Source organism: Acomys russatus, chromosome 30, assembly GCF_903995435.1.
Source record: "Acomys russatus chromosome 30, mAcoRus1.1, whole genome shotgun sequence".
In the NCBI taxonomy this organism is placed as follows: domain Eukaryota; kingdom Metazoa; phylum Chordata; class Mammalia; order Rodentia; family Muridae; genus Acomys; species Acomys russatus.
Genome location: NC_067166.1, coordinates 18135453 through 18141737, shown reverse-complemented (window position 1 = coordinate 18141737; position 6285 = coordinate 18135453). Strand labels below are relative to the sequence as shown.

The 6285-nt window shown below is 46.7% G+C and overlaps 1 protein-coding gene across 3 annotated transcripts in view; it reads right to left on the bottom strand.

Moving 5' to 3' along the window:
• The window catches only part of Fam169a (family with sequence similarity 169 member A), a 56185-nt gene extending 52017 nt beyond the window's left edge, over positions 1 to 4168 (bottom strand). Inside the window, exon 1 of one of the 3 annotated variants that reach the window (XM_051172398.1) lies at positions 4064 to 4168. The gene's annotated coding sequence lies outside the window, so the exon portion shown is untranslated. Of the gene's footprint in view, positions 42 to 4063 lie in introns of those variants that run through there. The other 2 variants (XM_051172394.1, XM_051172396.1) reach the window with 2 other exon arrangements.
• Between the last annotated feature and the right edge of the window lie 2117 nt (positions 4169 to 6285).

The window sequence follows — 6285 nt, the reverse complement described above, 5'->3', positions numbered from 1 at the left end:
GCGCGCGGCCCTGCGGGCTTAGGGCCCCGGCGCGGGCCTCTAGAAATTTCGCCCGGGTGGGCGCGGCCTCACGGTGGGGGGGCGGGGGGAGGGGGAAAGGGGATGCTCAGCGGACCTAGGGACGCCAGCACTCACCCCACCCCACCCCCGCCACCTCCTGACCCTCAGGAACGCGCTGGGGAGAGGAGGGACCGTGCAGAAGCCCAACTGCCCAGACTTTACGTCTAGAGATAAGGACCTATCTCGGCCCTCGCTGACCTTTGCTACGTGACAAACCAACCTGACCCCAGAGAGCCTGCGCCATCCTCCCCTCCCCCTTCCCTCACCTCGCCCCTTACGGGATCCAGGCCCTTTTGCTAAATTACACCCTACTGGAGAAAAATAAGTTCTCGGGCATTTAAAGGATGATAATTCCTCTTTAAAATAACACATGCTGTAGTAGAAATATATTTAATAAAGATGCACGGTAATAGTATTTGCTTGTAAGACTTGGTTTTTATGTAAACTCTGAGGAATAAATTCATCCCTGTTCCTGGGAAGTATTTATCAATCGCAACAGTGACGTCTTAAGGATTCACTAATTGATACTGCAAAGGATGCTTTTTCATATAGATCTAGTTAACTCCCACTTATTTTTATAAAAGTGCTTTTTCTACCTTCAAGTTGCATATAATTCAGCCTCACATCTGTTGTGTTTATTCGTTTATTTGTGTTTATTCTTATTATGAGAAATCCTGAATTACATACATTTACTATTTTTAGCGGAACTTAACAATGAATTAATAACCAAGTAAGAATTTTTGAATAGTTGGGCTCCAGCCACAGTTCATCCTGGATGAATGAAACTACATAACTGCTGGGTTATCTTGTCTAGAGCTGTTTGCAACCAGGAGTCCCCAGCGTAATCCTAGTTGCCACTTAGTAAAGTTACTACGGTTCTTCCTGCTTTGGCACCCCTCCATCCAAGCATTGCCATAAAGACTGTGTGGTCTTAATGTAAACCTGGCCACAGTGTGGCTGGCTTTTAAATTACTTCATCAGCCTATAGGAAGCTGTGTCTGGAACACCTACTTCCCCAAAGCCTGCTCAAAAGAACTACTCCTCTAAGCCCCATGAAAGAAAGGGTCCATGACCACCTGAACATAGACAAGCCTGTCCTCTTCCGTGTGACAAGCATTCTATCTGCTGAGACCTAAAGTGCTAACTTCCACAGGTCCGGATGTGTGAAGCTGTCTTAACTTAGGAGACCTTCCAAGCACTGATTGGGCTTTGATGGTTGCTGCTTAAACGTGAGCCAGAAGAGAGCCTATCAGGGCTCACCGGGGAGAGACTGCTGTTCTTTGTAGAAATTAATTATCACAATCATCTTTCCGGTGCATACTGTTATGACTCCCGGTTTACATGAGAGGAAACTGAGGCACAGGGAAACGCTGAGTAAATTTCTCATTGTTGGATGGCTAATCATCTTGGCCTTTGGTTCAAAAGCACGCACACACACACACACACACACACACACACACACACACACACACTTAAGCATCTGTCATCATCTGGGTGAGGTTTGCAACATACCTTGTATCTTCCTGTTTGTACAAATGTCTCATTTAGGAGCAAAGAGAAAATGAAGCATTTGGTTAGACAACTTGTAATGTTCCCTGAGGGCTAGAGAGTTGGCTCAGGGGTTAGGAGCACTTGCTGCTCCTGCAGGGTACATGGGTTCAACTCACAACACCCACATGGTAGGTCACATATAGTTCCAAGGATCCAACACCCCTCTTCTGACTGTTGTGGGGTGTCCACTAGAGATGACTACTCAGACATGGTTTAAACCAATAGAAAGTCTTAGTTAGCTGACTGGCAACTACACTGGGTGTACAGGCTCCCGTTGTAGCACCAAGGATGAGCTTTTCTTTTCTTTCTTTCTTTTTGAGTGGGTGGAGTTTGGTGGGGAGGGGTCCAGACAGGGTTTCTCAATGTAACCTTGACTGTTCTAGAACTCACTCTGTAGACCAGGCTGACCTTGAACTCAGAGATCCACCTGCTTCTGCCTCCCTAGTGCTGGGGTTAAAGGCGTGTACCACCACTGTGCCTGTCGCAGGGTGAACTTTTAAGCACAAAACCATATCCTGGGTTGACATACTTCAGTTAACAAGAACAGGTGCCCAGAAATAGAATTACAGAAGCCAAAAAGCAAGGCTAGTACATTTCAAGACTTTCCCAAAAGAACGGACTTTGATGGTATGGGTCTTTGTTTTAGCAGGTGATACTGTCTATGTGCTGAGTTTTACGGCCTGAGTATTACTTCCATCATGGAGTCAGTTGTGCTAAGATCTGGGGCCCCTGTTAAACTGACCTCCATAGCCCATCAGGCATGCACGTGGCTCGTATACAATATGTGCAGTCAAAACACTCATAAAATTTTTCAATAAAAATAATGTCTTAAGAAAGTGTGTAAAGTTGGGGTATGGTGGCGCATGCCTGTGATCCCAACACTTGGGGAAGCAGAGGCAGGCAGAGAGCTCTGTGAGTTTGAGACCAGCCTAGTTTACAAAGCTATTCCAGGACAGCCAGGGCTACACAGAGAAACCCTGTCTCAAAAGAAGTAAAGGAAAAGAAGGAGGAGGAGGAGGAAGAGGAGGAGGAGGAGGAGGAAACAAAGTGTAAGATTCCCTCTGGTGCCGAATCTATTAGCGTTTGAAAACTACATATTTCTTTTCACATCTTTTAAGGGCTAATAGTTCTCCAAACTTTTTTGGGTGGAGAGGAGGGTTTCAACAATTAAAAGTCTTATTTGTATTTATTTCATGAATGGGGGGAAAACACATTTCTTCAGGAAATATTCATCATCATCTTTGATTGTCTATTAAGCTGTTAAAAGGTTGGCTAGAGGGGCTGGAGCGATGGCTTAGCGGTTAAGAACCGTGACTGTTCTTCCAGAAGACCCGGGGTTCAATTCTAAGCACCCACATGGCAATTCACAAGTGTCTATAATAAAAATTAGTAAGTTATTAAAAAAAAAAAAGAAAGAAGGGTGGCTTGAGATTCGTGTGCATGTTTTACTGTAGTAAAGTCATAGTGAGGAAGTTAGTGAGGGGCCTGAGGGGCCACAAAGTCTTTAGAACACCGCCAGTCTGTTAACTAGCTGACTAGTAACATAAGTGCAGAAGTTTCCTAAATGCTTCTTTTACATCACAGAATGCTCTCAGGATTAAAAGCCTGGTTTGTGGGGCTAGAGAGTTGGCTCAGTGGTTAAGAGCACTGTCTGCTCTTCCAAAGGTCCCAGGTTCAATTCCCAGCACCCATGTGGCAGCTCACAACTGTCTGTAACTCCAAGATCTGACACCCTCACACTGATGCACATAAATTTAAAAATTAAATAAAACTATTTTAGAAAAAAAAAAAAAAGCCTGGTTTTGAGTGGGTCAAACCACTCTGACACTGGCGTGGGTGGTTTTTTTTTTTTTTTTTTTTTGGTGGGTTTTTTTTTTCCTGATCATAACTTTTAAACTGTGCACTGGGAAATAAATAAATAAATAAATAAATAAATAAATAAAAGAACCTGAAGAACAGGAAATGTAACAAGTTTGAGAAACCCAGACACACCTGTTTCTTCAGATTCGACTTGGTTTAACGAGAGTTTAAGGGTAAGAGCCCTCTGTGAAACTGAGTTTGGATTTAAGAGGAATCATTTGGCATACTGTCAATACTGCTAATGAAAGGTTAACTACAGATTCACATCCATAGTAAATACTACAACACCCATTCCCAGCTTTGTTGGATTGGGGGGGGGCGGGGCGGTGAAGGGTTTTGTTCTGTGTGAGGCCGTGTGGCTTCTAGAGAGCCTCTTAACAAACTCTTGACCCCAGATAGGACACAAACGCCAGCCCAAAGAAACCACTCCACCCTGGTCTAGTTTGCTAGGTAAAGCAAGCCCTGATTGAGGTTCCTTACCGGAGCACGCGTGAGTCGAAGGCAGCTGCATTGCCAGAGAGCCAGGCCCAGACTGAAGGCAGTTCTACCCAACAGGCACCGCTCCCGCAGCCAGTGCTCACTGCCGACTTACCGTAAGCCCTAGTGAGAAACTTAACTTTCTGCAAGTCTTCTCAGCCTCGGAAGTCAATGGCTTTAGCGTCCTGATTTAGGAGCCTCTCTCTTTCCTGGTGAAGAGAACGTTTCAATTTAGAGGAAATAACTGCTCAAGAGATAGCCACGCCCCCCCCTACTAAAACTGTTTTGCTCCCCGGGGCCATCTTGCAGCTGGGAGAGCTACATAACCGTTTTAGCCTAGGAGATGTAAACAGAGTATTCTTGGGTATAGCTTCAAAAACAAATGCAGCGGGGAACAGTAGCGCACACCTGTAATCCCAGCACTCGGGAGGCAGAGGCAGGCAGATCGCTATGAGTTCGAGACCAGCCTGGTCTACAAAGCGAGTCCAGAACAGAGAGAAACTCTGTCTCGAAAAAAACAAAAAACAAAAGACGTTACTAAGGCGTTGAGTCACCCAGGTCTACACAGCCACTAACCTCCAGGACAGACAAAGGCTAACTGTGGTGCCTATTAGCATACCAAAAGCACAGGCTGTGCTCGTTCAGCAGAGTAAATACCTGTTACAGAGTTCTTGCCTGGCTCTTCTCACCCCGCCTTCTACCCTAAACTTCTCTATCTCACAGGCTTCCCTTCCTCTCTCCCTTTCTGCCTCTCTGTCTCTGTCTCTCTGTCTCTGTCTGTCTGTAGCTTCCCCCGCCCTCTCTCTCTGTCTCCTCTCCCCCCACCCCCTCTTGCCCCTCTCTCGGTCTCCTTTGCCCTCACTCCCTCTTATTTTCTCTCCTCTCATAGCTATCTTCAATCTCCTACTTTCCCTGCTCTGGACTCGTCCAGATATCTCTGGCTGTGAGCTCTTTCATATCTATTATTAAAAACTATCACCCATTCCTTAGAGCCGTCATGTCCTCAGTTTATACATCTGACACCAAAACTCTCCGTTTATACACATGTCAGTCATTTATGACCGTCAGAATGAAATTCATCTAAGTATTGTTGGGTTCGGAATGGAAGCCAGGAAAACCGACTTTAGAGATAGAAGATCATAATGCGGGCTTTATTTTCTGGGAGCGCAAGGAGACAGCCAGTTCCCAGCCCACAGTTCTTTTATTTTGCGACTATATTAGATGTTGTGGTTCGAATTGAAATGTTTTGAACATTTGGTCTCTATCTGGTGGCACTGTTTTGGAAGGCTGTGGAACCTTCAGGAAGTGTGTAGAACTTTGCCGAAAGAAATGGGAGAGGGTCACTTTTGGTGTTGTAGGCTCTCAAGTTTAAGGAATGAGACCCCCAAGAAACAGTCTGTTGTACCCAACTGCAGGCTTTGCTGAACATCTCTTGTGTAACGGAATGGAGCTTTTTAGCATAACAAGCAGTATACTTTTTCTTTCTTGTCTCCTGTATGTCGTGATGCGCATTCTAACCGGGTGCTGTAAACTGCTGGGCAGCAAAGGAAGGAAGGAAGGAAGGACTTTACTGGAGAAATGTGGTGGCACTGTCAGTACACTCAAGAAACAAGTCTTGAACCGGGCGTGGTGGCACACACCTTTAATCCCAGCACTCGGGAGACAGAGGCAGGCGGATCGCTGTGAGTTCGAGGTCAGCCTGGTCTACAAAGTGAATCCAGGACAGCCAAGGCTACACAAAGAAACCCTGTCACAAAAACAAAAACAAACAAACATCCATGCTTTGCTTCCTGGGCGTGGATACGAGTCAGTCACCCAGCCTACTACCACCATGCCTTTCCTGTCTACTGCCAGATCTTTCAGACCAGGGACAAGCCGCTGAAGTGCCTTTTTAACCAAAGCAGACCTGGCCTCCAGGTTCTCCCAGTACCCCCCAGTCCCTACCTGTTTCAGGGTGTGGCTGGCATAGCTTGCCCTCTACCCGGAACTTTCCAGCAAGAGGAAAAGTTCAGACATTTTGGTTCCCACCCCCACCCCCACCCTGCCCCTCTTTCTACATGCTTTCTCTCACTCTACATGTCTTCAGTCTCTTCTTGAGTTCTCTCTCTCCCTCCCTCCGCCGAGCCCCCTACCCCTCACCCTCAACCCTCCCCCCATCGCCATCTCTGTCTTACCTCCCTCCCTCCCTGCGCATGCACAACTCCACCCCACCCCAACCCCCAACCCCCGCCAGCCCCATTTTGCCATCTCCCCCGGTTTTGTTCCCTGGCCCTGTACCTTGGGACCGGTGAACCCGCCCCAACACACCTGCATGTATAACCTCTAATCGTGGCTAGA